Here is a 27,910-nt window from a genome sequence, read left to right as displayed (position 1 = left end):
ATATTTGGTCTTACAAACGACGCTTTAAGAAATAAACATATCCGTACGGCTCTTGTGCAGGCATATCTGTAGGATAAATCCCCTGAAATAGGATTCCTGGCTCAATAGGCAAAACACGTGTAATTTTGCTAGCTGTTGCTAAATTTCCCTCTACAGGCGTTGAATCATTTTGCATTCCCCAAAGCAGTGCATGACGAGCGGGCCAGTTGTCTGGCAGCCTGGAACGTGTGGAACGAGCTCCGTCGGTTTTCATGGAAAGTACTCTAGGTTGCCGCTTTGCAGCTGCTGTAGAAGTTTCGAAAGAAACAAATGGCATAGTTTCCAATCAGGCATTCTTCCTCCTGGGCCTGAGGAGAATAAGGAAATTAAAAAAAGATGAGGGAGAGGCTTCAGACATAAAGTGGAGACACTTGTCTCACGGCATGGGAGCGATGGGACAAAGACGTGCGCCGTCCGGGGGTTTAATTTATGTCCGGGAAGAAAAGATCGGAAATTGACTGGACTCTTATCGGGATTTAAGTTTTAGAGAGAGAAGGGGTGGGCATTTGCTGCCATTTGTAGCATTTGCTGCTTTTCTCTGATAAATATTTTATGACCACTTGGTTTGATTTTCATGTTTTGTAATTGAAGGGTAGCTGACGTGCAATCCTGTGTGAGTTTCAGGTGCACAGCAGAGCGATTTGATGGATACACTACAGACCGCTCACCACGATAAGCACGGTCACCACCTGTCACTCTCCAAAGTTATGCCGATAGAATCGACCGTATTCCCTGTAACTTACATATTTTATTCCTGGCACTTGGTACCTCTTTATCCCCTTCACCTTTTTTGCCCTTCTCCCCACCTCCCTTCTCTCTGGCAACCACCAGTTTGTTCTCTGTATTTGCGAGTCTACTTCGGTTTGGGTTGGTTTGTTTGTTCATTTGCTTTGGTTATTTGGTTCTACCTACAAGTGAAATCTTGTGGTATTTGCCTTTCTCTGACTTACTGCACTTAAACTAATGTCCTCTAGGTCCATCCGTGTTGTGACAAATGGCGAGATTTCACTTTTTTTTTTTTATGGTCGAGTAATATCCCATTGTGTATACATGCCACCATTTCTTTACCTGTTCATCTATTGGTGGAGGACTTAGAAGGTTCTATATCTTAGCTATTGTGAATAATGCGGCAGTCAACATAAGGGTACATAACATCTGTTGGGATTTGTTTTTTTCCCCTTTGGGGAAATACTCAGGAGAAGACTTCCTGGGTCGCATGGTATTTCCATTTTTAATTTTTGGAAGAACTTCCATACTGTTCTCCGTAGCGGCTGCGCAAATTTACCTTCTCACCAACAGCGCATAAGGGCTTCCTTTTCTCCGCATCCTCGCCCACGCTTGTTATTTCTTGTCTTTTTTGACGGTAACCATTCTGACAGGTGGAAGGTGACATCTCATTGTGGTTTTGATTCACATTTCCCCGATGATGAGTGATGTAGAGCATCTTTTCATTTGTTTGCTGGCCCTCTGGATGTCTTCTTTGGAAAAAAAAATGTCTATTCGGGTCCTCTGCCCGTTGTTTAATTGCATTGGTTTTTTTTTTTTCTTTCTTTTTTTTTTTTTTTGGTATGGAGTCGTAGGAGTTCTTTACATGTTTTGAATACTAACTCCTTATTGGATATGTCATTTGCGGTATCTTCTCTCATTCAGTAGGTTGTCTTTTTGTTTTGTTGATGGTTTCCTTTACCGGGCGAAAGTTTTTTAATTTGATGTAGTCCCTCCTGTTTATTTTTGCTTTTGTTTCCCTTGACTGAGGACACAGCTCTAGGAAAGTATCGCTAAGGGCAATATCCAAGCGATTACCGCCTACGTTGTTTTTAGGAGCTTTAGGGACTAACCGCTTTCTTTGGTGAGCTGTGCTAGATAACTGAGCATAGATAAAGATGGGAAATAGATTGGGTTACTTCTTGGCTTAATTAGTATTACAAATGCACATTAACTGAGGTTTCCATTTTGGTGCGTGTATGTCCTTAGTAAATATGCTGTGGTGGGATTCAGGGATGTAGGGTGTGATTAAACATCTGCTTCATTAAAAGGGGGTGACTAAGGGGTGCCTGGGTGGCTCAGTTGGTTAAGTGTCCGACTCTTGATTTTGGCTCAGGTTTGTGAGTTTGAGCCCTGCATCCAGCTCTACGCCGACAGCGTGGAGCCTGCTTGGGATTCCTTCTCCCCCTCTCTCTTTGCTCCTCCCTCCCACCCTCTCTCTCTCTCAATCAAAAATGAATGAACTTGGGGCGCCTGGGTGGCTCAGTCGGCTAAGCGTCCGACTTCAGCTCAGGTCACGATCTCACAGTTCGTGGGTTCGAGCCCCGCGTCGGGCTCTGTGCTGACGGCTCCAAACCTGCTTGGGATTCTCTCCCTCACTCTCTTTGTGCCTCCCTCACTCATGCTCTCTCTCTCTCTCTCTCTCTCTCAAAAATAGATGAATACACTTTCAAAAAGGGTATGGCCAAGAAGGGTCACCCCTCTTTCTTCTTGAAACTCTTTTCTCTTGGCTGTGGATTTACTTCTCTTTCCCTGTACTCTGCCAGCTCAGTTTCCATCGCTGCCTTTGATTCTCCCTCTAACCCACCTCTAAATAGTTACATCATCTAGGCTTTTACAACACCCTTCTCTTTTCACTCTATACTTTCTCTGGCAATGGCTTCATCCTCCTTCTTCCATTTGACTCCTAAATGCTGTGGTGTGTGGCCTAGCTCCAGACCTCTACATCAAACCAGCTGTGCCACACCACCTGCTCCAAACTGAATTCGTTAACCCTTTGAACTTGCCTTTAAAGTTGTTTCCTTGGTTAATTGCGACATCTGGAAGTCACTTCCGATTATTTTCTCTCTCGCCCCCCCCCCCCCCCGTGTCCGATCAGTTACAAAGTCCTGTTGGTGAATCTCTCATGACTTCCCTTCTCTGTCCCACTGCATCTAACCTATTTCAGAACCTTATTCTCTCTCTAGCAAGGTGCGCTGAAATAGCTTCCCGAGCAACCTTCACGTCTCTAGTCTCTGCTACCTACCCATTGCCACCACCCCCAGAATAGACTCTTCCATTTTGCAGCCAACGTGATTATTCCAAAGCTTTTCACGGGAGCGCCTGGGTGGCTCCGTCACTTGAGCGTCCGACCTCGGCTCAGGTCATGATCTCGCGGTCCGTGAGTTCAAGCCCTGCGTCGGGCTCTGTGCTGACAGCTCGGAGCCTGGAGGCTGTTTCAGATTCTGTGTCTCCCTCTCTCTCTGACCCTCCCCTGTTCACGCACTGTCTCTCTCTCTCTCAAAAATAAATAAACGTTAAAAAGAATTAAAAATAGAGATGCCATACAATCTGGTAATCCCGTTACTGGGTATTTACCCAAAGAACACAAAAACATTAATACAAAAAGATATGTGAACCCTTATGTTTATTGCAGCATTATTTATAATAGCCAAGATATGGAAGCAACTTTAGTGTTGATGAATGGATAAAAAAAAATTGTGTTATATAATATATATAATGGAATATTAACTCCACGAGAAAAAGGAGTGACATTTTGCCATTTGTGACAACATGGAGGGACCTAGAGGTTATTATGCTAAGTGAAATAAGCCTCTTATAACTTTTTTTTTAATGTTTGTTTATTTTTGAGAGAGACAGAGACAGAATGTGAGTGGGGGTGGAGCAGAGAGAGAGGAAGACACAGAATTGGAAGCAGGCTCCAGGCTCCGAGCTGTCAGCACAGAGCCCGACGCGGGGCTCAAACTCACGAGCTGTGAGATCATGACCTGAGCCGAAGTCGGACGCTCAACCGACTGAGCCAACCAGGGGCCCCAAGGCTCTTAAAATTTTAATCAATACTAAGTGAAATAAGGCTCTTGAAACTGTAATCCAGACAATGGAATATTACTCAGCCATAAAAAAAGAATGAAATCTTGCCGTTTGCAATGATGTGGGTGGAGCTAGAGAATATTATGTTCGGTGAAATAAGTCAGTTAGAGCAAGACAAATACCATACGATTTCACTGATATGGGGAATTTAAGAAACAAAACAAACGATCGTAAGGGAAAATAAGAGAGAGGCAAACCAAGAAATAGACTCTCAACTCTAGAGAACAAACGGTCGGTTATCAGAGGGGAGGTGGGTGGGGGGTGGGGGAAATAGGTGATGGGGATTAACGAGGGCGCTTGTGATGAGCACTGGGTGTTTGTAGAAGAGTTGAATCCCTAAATTGTACACCTAAAACTAATATTACACTGTATTCTAACTAACTGAAGTTTAAATAAAAGCTTAAAAAAAATTTTAAGCAATTCCACATCATCGTAGGACTGAAATCTCTGTTGCCTTAGTGTCTAGAGATCTCTCTCTGGTCTTGGCAGAGTCCCCCAGTTTCAGAACCACCAGTGGGGGATCAAATCTTTCTCATGTTGCTACCTCTCTGACCTTTCTTTTGTCCTAACATCTCTCTCTCTCTCTCTCTCTCACTTCAGCAGAGAAAAGGCCTCCTATTTTAAGGACTCACGTGATTAGATCGAGGCCACCCAGATAATCCAGAATAATCTCTGCACTTTAAGGTCCATAATTTAATTGCATCTTGAAAATCCCTTTTGCCACATAACAGATCCCGGGGATTAGGACGTGAACATCTTTTGCGAGCCATTATTCTGCATACCGCATAATGAGAGGTGATTTGTGGGAGAAAGAATAAAGTATCGGGCTTCGTAGGTAGCTAACGTACTAGTGTTTGGGGCGAGGCATGGTTCAGAATTATAAAAAAACGGGACGTAGAGTGTGGCACTGTCATGTCATGAGCTGACGGGCCTATATCTGCAGGATGTTGTCGTTTGAGACCATTTAAGGTTTCAGAGAGTCGTGTTTGAGATTATAGCAGGTGGCAATGTCCTGCTGACCGGTAGAAGGTGACCTTTGTTGGTGTATCCTATGACACTGATGGCCTTAAATTGAGTTCTGGATTTTCTCTAGTCTTAGTCTATGTGTCAAAGTTACATTTAACTATGAAGTAGACAAGATGATTTTTCTGGAGACTGGCTGCAAACCAGAGAAACATTTTTCTCTGCCGGAGACCCGGCCCTCAGCTGTGTGGTCTACAATCCAGATCCTATGTTGTCTGGGGTCTGAGTTTATTCTTTCTGCTCCATTTTCAGATCACAGCACTCTGTTTTCTTTTATCTCTATAACTTAAGTAATATCTTATCACATTATTGATGTGTTGAAAGAAATTTGGGGGCCCCTGGGTGGCTCAGTCAGTTAAGTCCCCGAGTTTGGCTCAGGTCCTGACCTCACGGTTCATGAGTTCAAGCCCCGCGTCGGGCTCTCTGCTATCCGTACGGAGCCCGCTTCGGATCTTCTGTCTCCCTCTCTCTCTCCACCCCTTCCCTGCTTGCGCTCATGCTGTCAAAAATAAATAAACATTGAAAAAACAAAAAGAGTTTTTGCCCTTATGAGTCGTGTTGCTGAAACTGGGGTCCAAACTTGCAACAGGATGCATGGTTCCTGAGCTTAGCAGCAAGGAAATGTTGGATGAGAAATTTCCCAAATGTTGCATCGGTTTCTGAGAGAGTTCCTGCCCTCCCCAAAGGGAGACATTTTTTTTTTTCTCTCTCTCTCTTCACCAATTGGATTTAGCCTTTGATAATATGCTGGCTTCTTTGCTTCACTTCGGTTTGAACCTTGGGTTATATTTGTCCAAATAGTCCTCAGAAGGATCTAGCCTTTGTCCCTGAGTATCAAATTTCAAAGCTCTGAAAGTCCAGTACTGAATCCCTCGGTTCAGACGGGGATTAAATGTTCCCACGAAATTTATGGGTTATCTTCCCACAAGAAGGCTGAATTAAATGGCGTTGGCCCTGCATAAGGAAGCAAGCAGAAAGCCCCTTAAGCAAGAACCCCTCTTTTCTCTCTTCCCTTTCTATCCCAAGGCCCTGTGATTTGCTTTCTCCAGCCTATTCAACTTAAAGTTTTTCCTTTCTCCTTCGTTTAGCTCAGTCCTAGATTTAATCAGTGCCCTGGTCTAGCGGATTTCGCCTTCAAAATATACGGTAACTCTGTGACCTGATGGATATGTCAGCTCGATTGTGGTCATGACTTCACAATGTGTATGCATATCAGAACATCAAGGTGTGCCCCTGAAATATACACGATGTTTATGTGTCGATTATACCTCCAACAAGCTGGGAAAATATTAAAAAAGTAAAGAAATAAATAGGGGCACCTGGGGGGGGGGCTCAGTCAGTTGCACGTCCGACTTCGGCTCAGGTCACGATCTCATGGTTCGTGGGTTCAAACCCCACGTCGGGCTCTGCAATGACGGTTCGGAGCCTGGAGCCTGCTTTGGATTCTGTGTCTCCCTCTCTCTCTGCCCCTCCCCTGCTCATGCTCTGTCTCTCTCTCAAAAATAAATAAAACATTTTTAAAAATTTAAAAATAGAAATAAATAAATAAATAAATAAATAAATAAATAAAAACAAATAAATAAAACCACTTCTTACGACGTAAATCTCTTGCTTGAAACCATTCAGTGACTGCTGCCTTTCACTGACAGGGAGGATGAAATTCAAAAGTTCTTAATATAACTTAGAGTGCCGTTTATGTCCCGACTACACCTGCAGTACATTTCACACCAGAGTTATAGAGAACTGTCCGGAGATCCCCGCATACCTCATATACTTTTAGACCTCTAGTCTTTTTATTTCCTGTCTGTAGCGTCTTTCCGTATTCGACTGAACAATTCTTGATAGTGGGGTTTTTTTTTGAAGTTTATTTATTTATTCTTAGAGAGAGCATGAGCAGGGGAGGGGCAGAGAGAAGGGGAGACAGAGAGAATCCCAAGCAGGCTCCTTACTGTCAGCACGGAGCCCACTGTGGAGCTGGATCTCAGGAAGGAACCGTGAGACCGTGACCTGAGCTGAAGTCAGGAGTCAGGCGCTTAACCGACTGAGCCACCCAAGCGCGCCCCTGAGAGTGTTTTAAGACTCAGTGAAGGTACTGCCACCAGCTAAATCTAGTATTGATTTTCCTCTTCTGAATTACTATAGTACCTGGTGCTTACCTTTATCCCCGTGCTTTGAAATGCCACAGAATAACCGTTTACGTGACTATTTTTGTTTTGAGAGAGAGAAAGAGTGTGTGTGTGAGCAGGGGAGAGGAGCAGAGGGCGAGAGAGAGAGAGAGAGAGAGGATCTTGAGCAGGCTCCATGCTCAGTGCGGAGCCTGGGGTGGGGCTCGATCCCACGAACCTGGGATCACGACCTGAGCCGAAATCAAGTCTGACGCTCAACTGACTGGGCCCCCAGGCCCCCCTACCTGAGTGTTTTCATCCTTGAAGGAAGGACGAATATCCTCCTCATCTCCATTTCTGCATAAAAGACTCCCTGAGATGTGTATACGTTTACTAAAATGTGTGAGAAATGGGTGAGTAATATAATGATTGCCTGTAGTGCAATTTTTATCCACGCGAAAGGTCAAGTATATGACAAAAGGTGGCTGTGGAACTGGGGAAAGCCTTAGGTGATAATAATGCCACTAGATGGAGGGTGCCAAACGCAACACTGTATTATGACAAGTGACTAATCAGAGCCGTGGCAATTTCAGGCAGATTCAATTATATATCGACGGATGATTCCAGTGACTCAAGGGATACCTTGGTTGTGAATTCATCCTTTTCTTTGAATATTCTGCATGCTGCCTCAAACGACCTCACCTAAGCAGCCCCCACAGCACGGCACGATGGCAGGCCAGAAGTCTGCTGCCATTGGGGCTGGGTTCCGTTAAACGCCAATAGAAGGTGATCCTAATTGATGATGGAGACTCCTGACATCGAGAACTGAGAACCTGAGCCATCAAACACCCATCATCGTACAGGACCTGAATCAGTTGGGCTGCGGTTGGCTTTTAGTGAAGGTTTTCCGATAATCTCATTTACGTCCACAGGAAGCCTTCTCTTCTGGGTCCGAAAATAGGATCGCTTGAAAGATGGCATATAATAACTAATAGACTAGGATCTCGAGAGAACCCGGCTCAGAATTCAATAACGTTTAGGGTGAATAAAATAAATCCGTATCTCTACCAGCATGTAGTGTCAATTCATTAATGGTAGACAGCATGATAATTATCGATAGCATTTCCGATCCTTTGTTTAGAGCCTGTGCAGCACAACAAAAAGTTAGGCTTTTAGGACAAGAAAAGATCGTGAGTGATGACGCACTCTTCTGTACTTGGGACTGTACAGTCGCATCAAATGGATCATAAAGTCACAGCTGGTCTATTTTCCATCAGCACCCCGACTGCCTGCTTCTCAGATACGGGCAGCCTGTCAGAATGACTGAAAGAATATGGTCATTTCTACCTCATTTCGTTTCCTATCAAGCAAGCATTTGTCTGTTTTCCCCATTGGTTCTAAAGCTAAGCCGTCAGCCTGTGGTGCTGTCGATGCGCTTCAGATATTGACTAAATATTGACTAAACACGCCCATCACGGAAGATTGGTGGGTATTGTCCTTATGCAAATTTTAGGCCCTTTCTAGGAGTCTTCAGTTTCTCTTTCCTGGTTATTACAAGCACCTCCCAATAGGAAATGTTAAGCAAGTGACCTGTTACCTTTTCTGATTCTATGTCTCAAAGGAACCTTAAGAAGTTAGCACAGAAATTTATGGGCATCGTATAGCTACAGAGCTACAATAAAGGGCCCTTAGGTTTACTCTGATGTAACTGTGTATTTTTCTCTTCCCTCCATGAAATTATTACCTTAGGATAAAAAGTAGGGTTGGTTTGCATTACGGCAACCTGATTCTTGCCCGGATTTGTTCTCTCACCCTGAGGAACTAGAAAACGTCGTTGAAACTCTGTGGTCTGTACTCATCTTTTTTTTTTTTTTTTTAATTTTGAGAGAATGTGGGAGTGGGGGAGAGGGGCAGAGGGAGAAGGAGAGAATCTCAAGCAGCCTCCACGCCCAGCATGAAGCCTGACACGAGGCTCGGTCCCAGGACCCTGGGATCATGACCTGATCCGAAATTAAGAGTTGGACGCTTAACCAGACTGAGCCACCCAGGCACCCCTGTACTCATCTTTTAAAATGAAAAGTCTGGACTCTTATTATAAAACTCAATGAATATTTGTTGATACGAATGAATTTACGAATGAATCTAACAATGGTATGTGAAGTCCAATCTTTCCAGGATAATCTATGGTTGTCTAGTTAGTCCTCTGTCATTAACTTAATCAAACAGAAGCTAAAACTTGTTACAGATGTTATCAGAGGAATGCATGCATTAAGCATAAGTTGAACAAGTGAGACCCCCTAGATCTCTTCACCTCTGCTAATCTGTGATGCTCTCTACATACAAGACGCTGTTTTGGAGCGACTGTCAAGCTATTCTGGTCAAAACTGTAAAAAGAGAGCACTCAAATGACCTACAACATGAAAAAAAATTAGCCTCACAAATCATCACAGATAAAAAAGGTGAAAACATAACATGATAGGGGCGCCTGGGTGGCTCAGTCGGTTGAGCGTCCGACTTCGGCTCGGGTCATGATCTCACAGCTCGTGAGTTCGAGCCCCACGTCGGGCTCTGTGCTGTCGGCCCAGAGCCTGCTTCAGATCTTCTGTCCCCCTCTCTCTCTGCCCCTCCCCCGCTCACACTCATGCTCCTTCTCTCTCAAAATAAACATTAAAAAAAAGAAAAAACAACATGATACCACTTTTTGCCTAGCAGATTGGCAGAGTTGACAATAAAATAATAATATTCCATAGTGTCAAGGGTCTTTAGGGGAGTATAATTTGATCCAGATTTTTCTGTAAGTCCTTCACCTGTCTGGCTGCTTATATATATGTATATATGTGTATATGTAGATGCATGTATATGTATATATGTATGTATATGCATATATGTGTGTATGCATATATGCATATATATGTATATATGTATATATGTGTATATATGTATGTATATGTGTATATGTATATGTATGTATATGCATATATGTGTATATGTATGTACATGTATATATGTGTATATGTATGTATATGTATATGTGTATATGTATGTCTATGTATATATGTGTGTATATGTATATATGTGTATATATGTATATGTATGTATATGCATATATGTGTGTATATGTATATATGTGTATATGTATGTACATGTATATATGTGTATATGTATATTCATGTACATATATATGTATATATGTATATGTATATATGTGTATATGTATATGTACGTATATGTATATATACATATATATTTTTAGTATCTATTTATTTTGAGAGAGAGAGAGAGAAAGAGCACGAGTGGGGAATGAGCAGAGAGAGACGGAGACAGAGAATCGCAAGCAGACTCCACCCTGTCAGCATAGACCCCGACGTGGGGCTGAAACCCATGAACGGCGAGATCATGACCCGAGCTGAAAACAAGAGTTGGACGCTCAACTGACTGAGCCACCCAGACGCCCCTGGCTGGCTGCTTCTTATGGTTCAGGTCTCAGCCTAGAAGATAATTCATCACACTTTCCTTGACCACATAAGCAGATTCTCCTTCCACCTCCACTCCATACTATGCCTGCCAATCTTTCCCTTCGCAGCATGTACTGCCAATTTGTGTTTTTGCAGATGTATCAGTCAGGATTCTACAGAGAAAAATAACCAATAGGAGACTTTGTGTGTGTGTGCGTGTGTGTGTGTGTGTGTGTGTATCCTCCAGGGGACAGGTACATATGTACACATATGTGTATATGACATACACATGTGTATGTATATATATTTAAGAATTTTATTTGAAGAAATTGGCTCACGTGATTGTGGGAGGCTGGCAAGTCTGAAATCTTTAGGGCCAGGCAGAAGGCTAGAAACTAGGCCAGAGTTGATGCTGTAGCCCTCCGGTGGAATTTCTCCTTCTCTGGGAACCTCAGTTTTGTTCTTAAGTTCTTCAACTGATTAGATGAGGCCCACCCGCATTATCAGGAATTATTTACTTTATTGAAAGTCAACTGATTATAGATGTTAAGCACATCTACAAACCTCCTTCCAAACAACACCTGGATTAATGTTTGATTAAATAACGGACTACTGGGGCATCTGGGTAGCTTAAGTGTCTGACTCCAGGTTTCAGCTCAAGTCATGATCTTATGGTTCGTGAGTTTGAGCCCTGCATGGGGCTAATGTGCTGACAGTGCAGATCCTGCTTGGGATTCTCTCTTTCTCCCTCTCTCTCTATTCCTCCCCTGCCTGTGCTCTCTCTCTCTCTCTCTCTCTCTCAAAATAAAGAAATAAACAAAAATAACATACTACTATGGCCTATTCACGTTGACACATAACATTAACCATCACAACAGGTTTGTTGATTCTCCTACTAGATGATAAGCTCTATAAAAGGACAGGGACCTTGGCTTTTCTGGTCACCTCTAGCACAGTGACAGTCACACAGTGTATGTTCAGTTAATATCGTAGTTGCTTCAATATTTGCTGATGCAATAAATGAATGCGTGAAGAAAAATTTTAAAAATAAATAAATGCCTGACATCTGATCACTACGGAAGCATCCCATGGTTTGGTAGCCAAATGATACCTCTTTTATCATGACCATTTTCAGTGCATGGTCAGTTGGGTAGAACCATAAAGAAGGGCTAGAAAGTTTGGTGGTTTTTCAAAGTGTTATTAAAACATGGCCGCCTGGGGGGCTAAGTTAGGTCGTGATCTCGCGGTCCGTGGGTTCGAGCCCCGCGTCGGGCTCTGCGCTGCCAGCTCGGAGCCTGGAGCCTGTTTCAGAGTCTGTGTCTCCCTCTCTCTCTGCCCCTCCCCTGCTCGCTCACGCTCTCTCCCTCACAAATAAATAAATAAACATTTTTGAAAAATTTAAAGATTTGAAGATGTATTTTAAAGCTGTAATTATTTAAACACTGATGTTGTGGCGCAGAAATAGGCAAACGCCAAAAGGGACACACTAGGGCCCTGAAGTATGTCCACGTGTGTAAGAAAACTTAGGAGATGTGAGATGTGACGTTATAAATCTGTGGAAACGTTATAAATCTGTCATGATGTTTTATCTATCTTAGGCACTGCCGCATTCGGTTTGATAGTGTGTTGTTTAAAGACTTGCATCTATGTTCATGAGGATATTTTCTGTAATTTGCCTTTTTTTTTTCCACACAAACTGGCTGCCAGGTTTTGGTATTAAGGTTATGCTGGCGTATAAAATGAATCGCGATTATTTCTTCTTTTTCTGTGCTCCGGAAAATTTGTGAAATATTAGAATTCTGTGCTTCTTCCAAGCCTGGTAACACCTTCTCATAAAACTATACCAGGTTTTAGGGTTTTTTTTTTCTTCCTTGTGTGGAAGGCTTTTAAATAACTTATTTTATTTCTTTAGCTGGAATACAGGAATATTCAGCAATATTTTTTTTTCTTGAATCAGCGAAGCAAATTCAAGAAAAGTTTTCCAGGTGTTTGTCTATTTTAGCTGGGTTTTCAAACGTTATCAGCATAGCATATTCTTAATTATCATCTTGCTGTTTATTCCAGCTTTGTTGAGATACGATGGACATATAACACTGTGCAAGCTTAAGGTGTACGTGTTGATTCGATACACGTATATATTGCCTGACACGGGGCTTGATCCCACGACTCTGGGATCATGACCTGAGCCGAAATCAAGAGTCGGACGCTCAACCGACTGAGCCACCCAGGTGCCCCATATATTATCTTTTATGAAAACTGTGATAATACTAGAAAGTAAACAAAGGCCCTGAAATGGAAGACAGATTTTCAAGGATCACATAAGTGGCAGTGGGGCTAGAACGCTACTAAAGAGGAGAGAGTGGGGGGCGCCTGGGTGACTCAGTCAGTTGAGCGTCTGACTTTCGATTCCTGCTCAGGTCATGATCCCAGGGCCGTGGGGTCGAGCACCGTGTCAGGCTCCGCGCTTGGCGTGGAGGCTGCTTGGGATTCCCTCTCTCTCCCTCTGCTCCTCTCCCACTCACGCTGCCTTTCTCTCTGTCTCCAAAAAAAGGAGAGAGTGCCCGGGAGATGTGGTTTCCGAGGAAGATAATTGCCAGTCCATGCGGTCTTGAGGGCATGGTAAGAAGTTTATATTTAGTTTGAGTCGTAGAAAAATGTTTGGCCAAAGGAACTATCAATAAAAGAGTGGAAGAAATCTCGCCCACCCTGTTGGTGGGGGGCACCTCAGTTTCACTCCTTGCCATTCCCTTGTTTGCTTTGTCTTTGCCAGGCAATGAGCATTGAAAGCTGTGCATGCAGAAACATTTTGCCTTCTACCTTATAATTTTTTAACGTTTATTTATTTTTGAGAGAGAGAGACAGAGTACGAGCAGGGGAGGAGGGGCAGGGAGAGTGGGAGACACAGAATCCAAAGCAGGCTCCAGGCTCTGAGCTGTCAGCACAGAGCCCGACGCAGGGCTCCAACTCACGGACCGTGAGATCATGACCTGGGCCAGAGTCAGTCGCTTAACTAAGTGAGCCACCCAGGTGCCCCGCCTTCTACCTTATATCCGTAGAGCCTAATACATATGAAAACAAAGGAATGAGTGAGTGGAATGAATCAATCAATAGTAAGAAATACAGTCTCAGGGATCAAATGCCCTGAGTCTGAATCTCAAATCTGTTCTTCACTGTTGTATGACTTTGTACAGGTTAATCTAATTTTCTCAAATTGTCTTCCTCATCTGTAGAGTGGGAATAATAACAGTGCCCACCTCACAGGTTATTTTAAGTATGAAATTGGAGAGCACATGTGAAAATGTCTAATATGTTGTCGGACGTAGTAAGTGCTCCAAAGATGCCTTATTATTAAGCACACAGCATGTTATTGCTACAAACGGGGGGCAGAGACAAGTGGGATGGGACGGGGAGTGTGAATGGGATGGTCAATAAAGGTTTTACTCAAGAGTTGGCATCAGAGCTGAGTTGTAAGGGGTTAAAAAGAGCTTGCTGGGTAGGAAGAGGTGGGGGGAAGGGCGGGAATTTAGGACACGACACGTCTGAAAGCGTGGAGGAATGAAAATGGTGTGATGTGTCACTGGCCAGAGGCTACAGATACACGTGGCAGGAGATAAAACGAGAGGAAGACATTTTCTTGAAATCACGAGGAGCCTTTGATTCTGTCAAAGTACGGAGCTAAAACCTCACCCTGAGAGCAACAGGGAGCCCGTAGAAGTTTATGAGGAGGGAGTCACCTGATGCAGTTTTGAGAAGGACTGCTGTTCCAGGGAGTATCCTTTGGTCAGTGGTAGGCCCAGACGACCTTGTGAGATCCACGAAGTCGAAGTTCTCCTAACTTGCCCCCGCCTTTTATCACCGTCTTCCCAGACGCGAATAACGTTGCCCGTGTGTCCTTAGGTCCATCAAGTCCGATTTCCCTGATCAGGATAGATGTCCTCATTACATGAGCATTGGCACCCAATACGTTCGTTCAGTCAACAGCCATGGCATCAGCTCCAAGAGACAGAGACAAAGTATGACCTCATGCCTCTTACGTTTCTGGAACATCATACAGTACCTGCCGTATTAAATAGTCGGTGAACGTTCATAGTCTGTTCGGTGAATGGAGGGGTCAACGGCAGGCAATACTCTTTTTTTTTCATTTTATTTATTTTTAGAGCGAGCATGAGTGGGGGAGAAGAACAGAGGGAGAGGGAGAGAATCTTAAGCAGGCTCCGTGCTCAGCGCGGAGCCCGACGTAGGGCTCGATCCCACGGCCTGGGGATCGTGACCTGAGCCGAAACGAAGAGTCAGACGTTCAGCCAACTGAGCCACCCAGGTGCCCCCAGCAGGAAACACTCTTAATGCCTTTGGGGGTGGGGGGACAATGAAATGTATGATTAAGAGGTGAATTGGGGGGCACATGGGTGGCTCGGTCGGTTGGGCAGCCGACTTCGGCTCAGGTCATGATCTCGCGGTCTGTGAGTTCGAGCCCCGCGTCGGGCTCTGGGCTTACAGCTCAGAGCCTGGAGCCTGTTTTGGATTCTGTGTCTCCCTCTCCCTCTGCCCCTCCCTTGTTCATGCTCTGTCTCTGTCTCAAAAATAAAATAAATGTTAAAAATAAAAATTAAAAAAAAAAAAAGAGGTGAATTGGTCTGTGTGGTGATGACAAAAATTTCACACTAGCGTATCATCACTTAGGCCATCGTGGATTCATTTTCTTAGCAAGTGTGCCTTGGGTTTCAGCAAAAGAAGAGATGATTTCCCAAGTATCTCTTGGCCTGTGTTGTCCTGGAAGACCAAACTAGTGTCCTCTATAAGGTCCAAATTGCCTCGTAGCTTCCCTCAGGCCTCAGTCACTCTGGGCTTCGTGTTCTGGCAAAGTTATTTTCTGACTACGGTGGGTCCCGTTCCACATCTGTGCATAGAGTTGTTTCAAGACACATTTGGAACTAGGCTATTGACAGCTTAGGAGTTGGTACTTTATTACAACGTCTGTACAATGGCTGTCGTAAAAAGGACCGTCCGACGTTAGAATGGAAATAGCTACTAACATTCCATGCTTGTGCAGAGATCAGAGTGGTCAGATGTTAGGGGAGGATTATGGTTGGCTACAGAGGATTACGGTTATTCTACAGAGCTCGCTTAGGAGCGATGGTCTGGTGCTGGAAGGATTCGCTTTGTGAATAGCCCGTTGTCCTTGAGCAAGCATGTGTCGCTTTGGGGAAGGGGAAGGGCAACGCCACCTTGCCTTTGCTGAAAAGGATCATCGATACGGATAGTTGGGGAGAGGGTAGGGAGGAAAGAGTTGCAGGAATGAAGTGGACGTTTGAGTTACGTGGGGAAGCTGAACAGTTTTTGTTTTTTTTTTTTAACGTAACGAATACAATAGCCGTGAGAAGTCATCTTCTGCGGTCGTAGGATCCTGGTATCCCTTGGCACAGAGTTAAGTGTGTTGTGTTGGCCTCAGCCTCTTCAGCTGTACAGTCCTTTCCAGATCCAATATTCTGTAATTCCATGGTGGAAATGCTGCTGCGGCAAATTGCAGACTGCCTGGCTCAAGTGACAGATCGGCTGGTGGCTTGGAACTTGTCGATCAACACAACTTATTTGCACAAGTGAAGCCTCATTATAGTGTCTCGGATGGACAGCTCCATAACTGACCCAAAAGATGGGGAGATTGATTGCTCCTTTTTTGGAGGCAACGTGTTTACAGTGGGTGACTTCGTATATACATGAGCAGAGCGAAAGTTCATTTCGAGTGAATGTCCCAGGACGCAATGGTTTAAAACAGCAGGACAATTGGCTTAATGCACCCAAAGCAGAGATGAAATGGGATGCGTAAGACCTCAGCCCTGCCACTTCTCCTCTCATAAGGAGAAGGAGAGGAACGATTTCAAGGTGTCCTCTGTGGAGGGGTATTCCAGAAAAAACTGGATAGTCACTACCACTGTCTGCTCCTGACAGAATGCACATTGAAAGCCAGTGAAATCGGATTGAAATGAGCAACAACCCATACTCGAGGATAAAGTAAAAGAAGGGGCACATTGTGGAACGGTGGGGGGCATCGTGGCTAGGGAGAGGGACTCACCACTTGCCTTAGTAATGACGGCGACAGCAAGGGATTAGATGAGTGTACACGTATCAGCCTGCGGGCATTTTTAGCAATAGCCGGTGGGAATCGCCTTTTCGTTTCCCACCGTCTCCTTTGACTGGGTCCCTGCTCGGTTTGGGGCCGTATGAAGAACCCAGAGGACGCAGGACCTTCAGGTGGTGGGAGAATGCAAGCAAAAGTAGCTGCCACTTACATACGTGTACTTCTTTGTTCGTTCGTTGAACCAAGGTTTGTGCTGAGCCTTTTTTTTTTTTTTGGAGTAGTCTCTACACCCCCAACATGGGACTCGAACTTACACCCCCAAGATCAAGAGTTGCATGCTCCACCGACTGAGCCAGCCGGGCGCCCCAGCCCCATTTATTTCGTTAGTTTATTTATTTATTTATTTTGAGAGGGCAACGGCACGGGCGGGGGAGGGGGGGCGGAGAGAGGGAGAGAGAAAGAGTCTCTCCCCCTCCAATATATCATCACGCTGTCAACAGTTATCTTCCTATAACATGAATATATTACGTCTAACAAAGCCAGGGATATCAGATGGGAAAGCGGGCGGCAAGTGTTCATGCTTAAGTCCCTCATTCCCTCTCTCTAGTTGTATCCCACACAGCCTCCTAACGTTCCCCAATTGGGAAGACATAGGAAACGGAGGGCCGCGAAATGATTTTTGAGGGTATTAGAGATAGGAAGACAAAGCCATGAAACGTTAATCTCGTGATCTCCTTTGGCGCTCATAGCTTCGACTTTGAAGTCCGCTAGGAACTTTCCTAATCGGTAAATGGCCAACCAGGTGCCAACCTGGCTCTGGCTGAGGCGGCCAAGGCCGTGAAGCCAAGGTCACACAGTAGAGGGAAAGCCTTCTCCGGTTAAGTCCAAGCTTCTCAACTACTTTGGGTTCCTGAATACCTGCCGGGTGAAGTCTACACTGTTAGCTACACATCCAAGGCCCTTCATAATCTTTCTCCTACCAAACTCTCCAGCCTGACCCGCTCACGCCCCCTCGCATATGCTCCGACCGCAGCAGATGTCTCACTGTTGTCTGAAGAGTTCACGCCCTTTTGCAACCCCGAGCCTTCGCCCGTCCTGTCTATTCTCTCTGCCCATAATGCACTTCTGCTCTTCTGTCCATACCCACAAAATATAGGCCCTAAGTCACCACCTCCCCAGGTCTTCCAGGTATATTATATTTCATACATATATTATGGCCTTTATCAAATGCGTGTTTCCCTTCCTCTTAAGTATGAGTTTCTTTTTTTTTTTTAATTAATTTTTTAAAAAATGTTTCTTGGTTTTTGAGACAGAGAGAGAGAAACAGAGCATGGGCGGGGAAGGGGCAGAGAGAGGGAGACGCAGCATCGGAGGCAGGCTACAGGCTTCGAGAAGTCAGCACAGAGCCCGACGCGGGGCTCGAACTCACGAACCGTGAGATCGTGACCTGAGCTGAAGTGGGATGTTCAACCGACTGAGCCACCCAGGCACTCTCGAGTTTCTTAAAGGCAGAGAATTTGTAATACTATAATCCTAACGTTTCATGTAGTAGGTACTCCATAAATATCTGTGGACTATTAAATGAATTGCAACGTACCACACCGAGAATGAACAGTAATGTGAACTATGGACTTTGGATGTCGGTGTAGGCTTATCAACTGTAACAGATGTACCACTCTGGTGGGAGATGTTAATAACAGGGGAGGCTACGCATGTGGGGGGAGGGGGACGAGGGTATATGGGGAATCTCTGTACCTTTCTACTTTTGCTAGGAGCCTAATACTGCTCTAAAAATTGTCTTTATGAAAGAGTAAATTGTGAGTTGCCTGGGTGGCTCGGTCGGTTAAGCATCCGACTCTTGATTTCAGTGCAGAGCATGATCTCACGGTTCGCGGGTTTGAGTCCCACATCCGGCTCCACGTTGAACAGTGCAGAGCCTGCTTGAGATTCTCTCTCTCTCTCTCTCTCTGTCCCTCCCCTGCTCTCTCTCTCTCTCTCTCTCTCCCTTTCTCTCAAAATAAATAAATTAATTAAAAAAAACCCAAGAGTAAATTGCCAGTGTGCATATTTTGTTTTTCTGTCATAGTAAAGAGAGTTGAATTTATGTCACATGACATGTGAGCTCTCTGATGTGTGTGCACACGTCTGCATATATGCCCGTACGTACGCGCTCTCCCTGCCCCGCTAAAGCTGCTCAGATTCCGCCCGCTGCCGATGAACTTCGGTGAAAGCACATGGTTGATCTTCCCAGGAAGACAGGGAAGCTAGGGGACTTCAGGTCAGAACAGGAACAGACCTTCAGCAAGCGTTTTCTATGGAAAGCATCTGGCTAGAGACATCTGATCATTGGGGGCATTCAGTGATTTCCATGTACTCCTCTGTGCTGCTCGTGGATGGAGTTGATTTCGGGAAAATGTATTCTGAGAGGCTGAATGGTCACTTGATCCCAGATGGCTCTAAAATGCTGCACCTGGCGATCCTTTCTCTCCTTCAACAATCTGCTTTTTTGAGGCATGCCCGTTTCCCACGGTAGACGTGACACTTTGAGGTCAGGATGTTATTGTAATAAAAACGAGCTCTTAGGGGCGCCTGGGTGGCTCGGTCGGTTGGGCGTCCAACTTCGGCTCAGGTCATGATCTCACGGTCCGTGAGTTCGAGTCCCGCGTCGGGCTCTGTGCTGACCGCTCGGAGCCTGGAGCCTGTTTTGGATTCTGTGTCTCTCTCTCTCTCTGCCCCTCCCCTGCTCATGCTCTGTCTCTCTGTCTCAAAAATAAATAAACGTTAAAATTAAAAAAAAAAAAAAAAAAAAAAACGAGCTCTTAGACTACCAGAATGCAATGCTGTGGCTAGGAAGCATGCGAGGTGTTTTTCTGTTTGTTTGTTTTGTTTTGTTTTGTTTTAAAAGAATCTCACTCCTCCCCTCCCTTTCTGAAAGGGTCTCATTGGCCAAATCAGAAACGGGAAAGCAGGTGTCCGTATGTCAGGAAAGTCGCTTAGCTCACCATCTCTCCATTCTGAGTCTTTTTCGGTGACTTTGTACTTCCCCTCTTAGAGGAGGTACAGGCAGTGGATGACACATTGCGTTTACGTATCCAGGCCTTGGCTGAGAGTGCTTTGTGTTTTATTTTATTTTTTTTTTAATATGAAATTTATTGTCGAATTTATAAAGGGAAGGGAAGCCGCAAGGGAGCTCTCTGAATAATGCGGATTTATAAAAACAAAAGCCTCAGTCCTCCGTCTACGTCAGGCAAACTTTGGGATGCATAATCTAAATAATTTCCTTATTACTTCCTTTGACTACAGATGTGAGGCGATCATATAAACCCACTTCCTGTCATTTAGCCTCCTTTCAACTTGAGAAATGGTGTACTCAGTTTAATGCACTGTTGGGAAGCTGAACAAGTCTCGTCTAATTCCCCGGTTTCCACACCACTCGACACACACTGACAGAGCACCTACTGTGTGCCGGGAACGGCATTCTAAAATTTAGACGAGTCACGCGGGGCAGTTCAGCGGTGTCTTTTCTCGGCTTTCGAACTTTGTCAAACAATTACGAAGGGACACATTTGGTTGAAAGGCTGATGACATCGTAACAAGCGAGCAATTTTAACCCAGCTGCACGACAGTGGAAACAACTGAAGTTGATTTTGTCAAACTTGGCCCTTGGACGGGGAGCGATTTTCATGCTAGCTGGCGTGCCAGCGCTGCAGTTACTGGCTCTGGCCTTCTGCCTGCCTCAAAAAATAGCTGAATCCCGAACCTTCTGTCTGAAGCTCAGGAGTCAACTTTGCGATTGAATGAACGAAGCCAGATTTTTGTCTGGGCTCAGGCGGGGACGCCACAGCTAGTGAAATTAGATGCAGGAAGGCATAGTGCCTGCCTGCCCCCCCACCCCCGATTGGGTGCTTTGACCTTCGGAATGGTTAAAAACCCTACACATTCCTGGGGCACCTGGGTGGCTCTGTCGGTTAAGCGTCCGACTTCGGCTCAGGTCACGATCTCGCGGTCCGTGAGTTCGAGCCCCGCGTCGGGCTCTGTGCTGACGGCTCAGAGCCTGGAGCCTGCTTCCGATTCTGTGTCTCCCTCTCTCTCTGACCCTCCCCCGTTCATGCTCTGTCTCTCTGTGTCTCAAAAATAAACAAACATTTAAAAAAAAAAACCCTACACATTCCTAATATTTGTCGTGGCCATTGTTCCCTAGGATCCCCACCTGCTGCCTGTCTTCTGCAGTTTGGGATTTCCACCCATCACTAACCCGGTGATTTTTGGCCCCTGCCCTGTCTCTGATTCATCAAGCGTTCTGTCTAACCCGTTTCCTCTAGCCGTTGACCTTGGATCGCTTTCCCAGTTTGGGCCAGCACCTCACGGCTCTTGGTTGACCAACGTGCATACCACAGAGGGGCCCTTCTGCAATCCCTTTTCTCCACTAAGACCAGAAAACTAATAAATATCCCATCCAGAAAATGGGCATTGAATTGTCCTTCCCAATTCTTTTCTTTTTTTTTTTTTAATCTTCAACCAACATTTATTTATTTATTTATTTATTTATAGTTTATTTATTTTGAGAGAGAGACAGAGAGAGAACAGGGGAGGGGCAGAGAGAGGCGGAGAGAGAGACTCCCAAGCAGGTGCCTCGCGGCCAGCACAGACCCCGACGGGGGGCTCGAGTCCACAAACCGTGTGACCTGAGCCGGAAGCAAGAGTCAGACTCAAACAACTGAGCCACCCAGGCGCCCCATCCAATTCTCGAGGTCCGCAAAGGTTCTTGGTGAGTCTCTTCCACTTCGCCTTCCGGACCCCGTCCCTTTCTGTCTTGCTCCACACTCAGACACCTGGCGTCCCCAGCCTGCTCATACTGCTCCTCTCCCTGGCTGGCAAATGATGGTTTCGTTCATACTCAGCAGCCTTCAGCGCTCCAACAAAACGCTTACTCGGGCTTTCAAATACCTAAAGGTAAAAAAGAGATGGCTAGGGGGCACCTGCCTGCCTCCGTCGGTTAAGCCTCCGACTTCAGCTCAGGTCATGATCTCACAGTTCGATCTTCACGAGTTCGAGCCCCGAGGCAAGCTCTGTGCTGACAGCTCAGAACCAGAAGCCTGCTTCGGATTCTGCGTCTCCCTCTCTCTCTCCCCCTCTTCCGCTCGTGCTCTCTCTCTGACTCAAAAATAAATAACATTTTAAAAAAAAGAGAGAGAGAGACTGCCAGGCCATGACTTTAGCAAGGCCACGATTTGGCCCAGTGAATCTCCAGTCTTTACCAAGAACAGATTACCCTGGTGCCTTATATCCAGGACTCTCTTCCAAATTAAAATCGTCTTTTTTTTTTTTAAATAAAATAAAATATATATACGAAAATATGTATGCGTGTATTTAAAATACTAAAAATAAAAGAAACATACGTATACCACTCATTCTAGATAATTCAACATTATCAATTTCTTTGATCTTCCCTCTAAGCTCCTGCCTAGCAGTTATCCCTTCCTCTCAACAAAGGAAACTAATATCCTTAATTAGGCATTCATCATTCTGATGCTCTCTTTCATAGGTTTGCCACGTACATACGTACCTCTTAAAAATACATTGTTCCCCTTTTTTCACTTTCAATAAACAGAATCACCCAGGATGTATTCTTCCACGACCTGATGTAATTCTGGCTCATTCATTTTTTTGCCTTATAGAATTGGACTGCGTGACCCCCACAATATATTCATTCTCCAGCGTTTGGACATGGTGACATCTCCGTTTGCTTGTTTGATTCATTGCTTTTGTAGCTGCTACGGCAGCTTCTATGAATATGTTTCCCGGTGCGCATTCCGAATAGTTTCTTTTTTCGGAGTCTATAACAGAATGTAATTTCTGTGTCGTATGTTACGCATAGGTACTATTTTACTAGGTAATGCCAAGTGGGTTTTAAATTTTTTTTTTTTTAAACTTATTTACGGAAAGAAAGAGAGAGAGGCAGAGAGAGAGAGGGAGAGAGAATCCCAAGCAGATTCCGTGCTGTCAGCGCCAAGCCCAACACGGGGCTCAAACCCATGAACCGTGAGATCATGGCCTGAGCCGGAATCAAGACTCTTCACCGACCGAGCCACCCAGGCGCCCCACCACGTGGTTTTCCATAACGCTTGTACCAACGGAAACTCCGTTACGGCGTAAAGAACCGCGTTCGGAAGGGTCTTTGCAGAAAATGAACACGACGGCTGATAACTATACAACCACATTCAGCCGCAAGGTAGACTATGACCCCCACTCACCTAGATCTCTAAGTCCACACCCTATCTAGCTTCATATCTCATAGCCACAGCTTCAGGAAATACCCCCATCGTTCGGAAAATCGCACAGTATAAAAGTCCATGAAAAGGCATGATCTGTTTTACGTACTATAACCCCAGAAAGAAAAAAAGAAAAAGGCAAATGACTGTGAAGTAGCCGACGCAACAACCATCTCCCACAACACTGTTCCATCTGTTGCGATGGCCTGGCTTTCGTGGTTTTCATTTTGTGAGCAAAAATTTGTATGTGTAAGTGATAATCTTAATGAAAAGTTTCAGATAAACTAAGGTCCCCTGCAAAACACCTGTGTATACGCCACCCAGATTGACTAAATGTCTACATTCTGCCTATTTTTCTCAAGGGTAGATGGAGAGAGAGTAAAATGATGCTGGGACCAGTTCCAACTTGTGGGGACTCCTGTACCAACAAGTACTCCTCAGAGACGAGCTGGGCGTCCTACGGTTTGACTCAATTCTGACACCCCGTGTCTGGAGATAGCGTCAGATCCCACAGTTAGGCAGTCAGTCCTGTAAGATTGCCCTCCCACCCTTCTTCAGATCCCAATTGCAACTCCAGGCTGTCACCTGTGCTTCTGACCAACTGGCTAGAGATGGAAGGTTCCGACAATCCCTTCTTTGGGTTCAGTTGATTTGCTAGAGTGGCTCACAGAACTCCAGGAAGCATGCTCTTATTACCAGTTTAACAGCCAGTTGGAAGGGATGGATAGGGCAAGGTATGTGAGAAGACGCATGGAGTTCTCATGCCCTCTCCAAGGGCCCCACGGTCCCCAAATATATAAGTGCTCATCAATCCAGAAGCTCTCCAAACTCCATCCTTTTGGTTTTTAATGGAGGCTTTGTTACATAGGATGATTTATTAAATTTTAGATTGTTGGTGGGGGGCGCCTGGGTGGCTCAGTCGGTCAAGTGTCCGACTTCGGCTCAGGTCACGATCTTGCGGTTCGTGAGTTCGAACCCCGGGTCGGGCTCTGTGCTGACAGCTCAGAGCCCGGAGCCTGCTTCGGATTCCGTGTCTCCCTCTCTCTCTGCCCCTCTCCTGCTTGTGCTCTGTCTCTGAAAAAATGAATAAACATTAAAATTTTTTTTTTTAATTCTAGATGGTTGCTTGCTAATTGAACTCAATTTTCACCCCCTCCCCCCTTCCCAGAAGTCAGAGGGTGGGTGGGACTGAAAGGCCCAACCCTCTAATCTCATGGTTGACTCCACCAGCAACCAGCTCCCATCCTTCACCTCCTTAACAAAGCAAAAGACGCCATTATGCTCTCATCACTTAGAAAATTCCAAGGGTTTTAGGACCTTTATGCTAGACATGGGGAGGAAGACCAAACATATATGTCTTATTCTAAATCACAATATCATAGATAGATACGAAATAAAATATTTCAATGAAAAGTGAAGCCGCTTCAGGGCACCTGGCTGGCTCAGTCCATAGAGAAGGCAACTCTTGATCTCAGGGTTGTAACTTTGAGCCCCAGAATGGGCGTAGAACTTTACTTAAGACAAAAAAGAGTGAAACCCCTCGGTGATCCTCCCTTATGCATTCTCCAACCTGTCTCCCCAGCAGTAGTAACCTCTCTCCTGAAGCAGTCGTGTGTCCTTTTTACGTAAAGGCACACGTGTAGGTGCCCATGAACAATAAGTGACTTTTTGTTCATTCAAAAACCTTGCATTAACGGCACTGTATTGTATTTATCACTTGGTAATATATATGTATTTTTTTTTTTTAGAGAGAGAGAGAGTGCAAGTGAGAGAGGGTCAGAGAGAGAGAGAGAGAGAGAGAAGGAGGGGCTCGCCCGAAGCGGGGCTCGAGCCCACGAACCACGAGATCATGACCTAAGGCCAAGTCATGTGAGATCGTGAAGGTTTTCGTTCTTTTTATGCCATTTTTCACCGGATTGAGCAACGTTGCACTGGGAGTGCGCTCCAGGAGCGGGAGGACAGGCCTGCAGAGTGTGAACATTTCTTGCTCTACCACAGGTTGCCACGTTGCTGTCAACCCTGGGTGTGCCAGTGTACGCTTTCCCCGGAAGTACATCCACGTTCCTGTTTCCCTCTCCTAACCGACACTTCCTTTATCAGAGTGTAGCTTACGAGGGAATGGGAGCAGTCGTCCGAGAAGACGCTAGAGGGTAGGCAAGGGCTAGATCACAAAGCAACTTGCAGAACATGCTAGAAAAGTTGGATCCTATCCCAAGAGCCCATGGGAGGGTTTTCGTCGGGACAATGTCATGAGCGTTTTCCCCCTTTAGAAAGATCACAGGAGGCAGGTCGGAGGATGGATTGCGGTGGGAAGACAGGCTTTCGGGAAGGCCTTTGGAGGAGGTGGGGACTGAGAGTTACCGGATTTCCCTCCCTTTCTTAGATCCCTTTGTTTTGTTTTTCCACGAAAAGGCTAAACTTTCATTCCTCCGTTAATTGATTTTCCTCTAGTGGCCCTTCAAGGTCATGAATCTGTAGCCTAAAGGAAAAGAGAACAGGTTTTGCATCCATTGTCTGGCAGTTTTATAAAGGACACATACTGTGCAGAAGAGACATACAGCCTCTGTCAATTGCACAAACCAATAAACACACCTTTATTGCTAATTACCATTTTCTTTTTGTGCTACTGTTTGCCAAATGGCAATGAAAGCTGAAAACCAGATGCTCATTAACATCCTTCTTGATTTACTGATAATTCAGCACTGACAGATTAATAAGCCTAGGACTCAGCCCAAAGATTATTCGCCACCACATTTTGGGGGCGACAGCTTTTCTCACCTCTCGAACGACACAGCCTGTCCAGTTTTATAATTAACTGCACCAAAAAATACCAGTGTTTTGAATTTGTATTGCGTGTTTTTCTTAAGGACGACCTTAAAACATGTCTCCTCCATTCCTCAACTGACCTTCATGATAAACTCTGGGAACGGGAAAGGGGTTTTATGAACCTCATTCCCCGTAAGGAGGAAGCAGGGACTAAGCCCGAGTGATGCTTAAACTTATCTGACCTGGGGCGCCTGGGTGGCTCAGTCGGTTGAGCGTCCGACTTCGGCTCAGGTCACCATCTCGCAGTCCGTGAGTTCGAGCCCCGCGTCGGGCTCTGGGCTGATGGCTCGGAGCCTGGAGCCTGCTTCCGATTCTGTGTCTCCCTCTCTCTCTGCCCCTCCCCCGTTCATGCTCTGTCTCTCTCTGTCTCAAAAATAAATAAACGTTAAAAAAAATTTTTTTAAATAAATAAATAAATAAATAAACTTATCTGACCTGTCTATAGCTGAATACAAAGAGCAAAAAATCTTGACTTACCTGTCTGAGAGACTGGAGACTTTTCTTCGCCAGTTACAGCGAGATGTAATTTACAAATAACATCAGATTAGTTTAAGGTGTACAACAGAATGATTTGATATACGTGTATATCGTGAAACGATTGGCACAAGAAGTCTAGTTAACCTCCGTCCCCTCACATAGTTGCCAACTTTTATTCTCATGATGAGAACCTTTAAGATCTTCTCTCTTAGCAACTTCCAAATGTACAATACAGTATTGTATTTTTCTTGTAATTTTTCTTTAAATATTTTTTCAATGTTTATTTATTGTTGAGAGAGAGAGGGTGCGAGCAGAGGAGGGGCAGAGAGAGAGGGAGAGAATCTTAGGCAGGCTCCATGCTTAACGTGGAGTCTGATGCAGGGTTTGACCTCACCACCCCGGGATCACGACCTGAGCTGAATCAAGAGTTGGATGCTCCACTGGCTGAGCCACCCAGGTGCCCCTATAATATTCTTGAAATGAGAAAATTGTAGAGTTGGAGAACAGATTAGTAGTCATTAGGGGCCAGCTATGATCGTGGGCAGTGTAGCATGGGAAGTAGCATGAGGGATCCTTGTGGTGATGAGATAGTTCTGTACCATGATTTTGGTGGTGACTACATGCAATAAAATGACTAATGTCCTTTCTTTTTTTTTTTTTTCTTTTTTCTTTTGGTGGGGGCAGAGAGAAAGGGAGACACCGAATCCCAAGCAGGCTCCAGGCTCTGAGCTGTCAGCACCGATTCCGACACGGGGCTCAAACCCACGAGCTGTGAGATCATGACCCGAGCCGAAGTCGGACACTGAATCGAATGAGCCACCCAGGCGCCCCTTTTCTGGTTTTGATATTATAATATGATATTATAATATGATATCCCACCATTATGGGAACTGGATGAAGAGGACCCGGGACCCCTACTATCTTTGCAACTTCCTATGAATCTGTAATTGTTTCAAAATAAAAAAGTGGAGAAAATAAAGCACATTTTTTTCAAATAAATGGATTCTAAAAAAAATGTACAGATTACTCGAAACCATTATGTTCAGTCAGACTTTAGTTTTAACCAGATGCATAGAGTATTTAAATCCCATAATTTCGAATAGAAAATCCTCTGTTCCCCAAATTATTCACTCATGGCTGAATCAATTGAAGTTGCTCAAAAAATATTTTATCTCTGTTCATTTGTTTTCACTCTGGCCCAGAGGTATGTGTACCCTCTGATTTCTTTTCTTTTCTTTTTTTTTTCCCCCAGTTGGAACTATTCACATAAAACCTGGCCTCCCTGGTCTAATTTGAAAATGTATAGAGCATGGACGTTGGTCACGAGCTCATCCAAACTGGCGAAGGAACCCGTATATAGTAGGACGGAAGGTATCGGATCGTAGTTCTTTTTATTGGCTCATAAATTTCTGCTGAGTGGACAACATGATGTCACCAGGTCGCAGTAGAGTCTTATGACCACCCATCTAAGAACTGTCTGGTAGACCGACAAATAGTTGTTGGGAAAAACTACTGAACTTTTGGTACTAAATCCTCCGTATTTTCTAATGTTGCTGTCACATGCATTTCTATCCCGTAAAAACTATATAGACTCAAGTTTGAGGAAAGAGCCACGTGAAGATACGTAAGCTTGGGAGTTAGCCTGGCTCACTCACAAGCTAAGAGACCCTACCACATACGGACCTTGCAAAGCGTGTAGTTCATGCATCAGGAAGACCATGATTCAGTAAAACTACAGATTGTTACATGCCATTAATAGTTGGGTCTTCTACGTATACTCGA

Source organism: Neofelis nebulosa, chromosome X, assembly GCF_028018385.1.
Source record: "Neofelis nebulosa isolate mNeoNeb1 chromosome X, mNeoNeb1.pri, whole genome shotgun sequence".
Classification (NCBI taxonomy): Eukaryota; Metazoa; Chordata; class Mammalia; order Carnivora; family Felidae; genus Neofelis; species Neofelis nebulosa.
The sequence above is the reverse complement of the archived record's forward strand: the minus strand, read 5'-3'. Positions refer to the sequence as shown.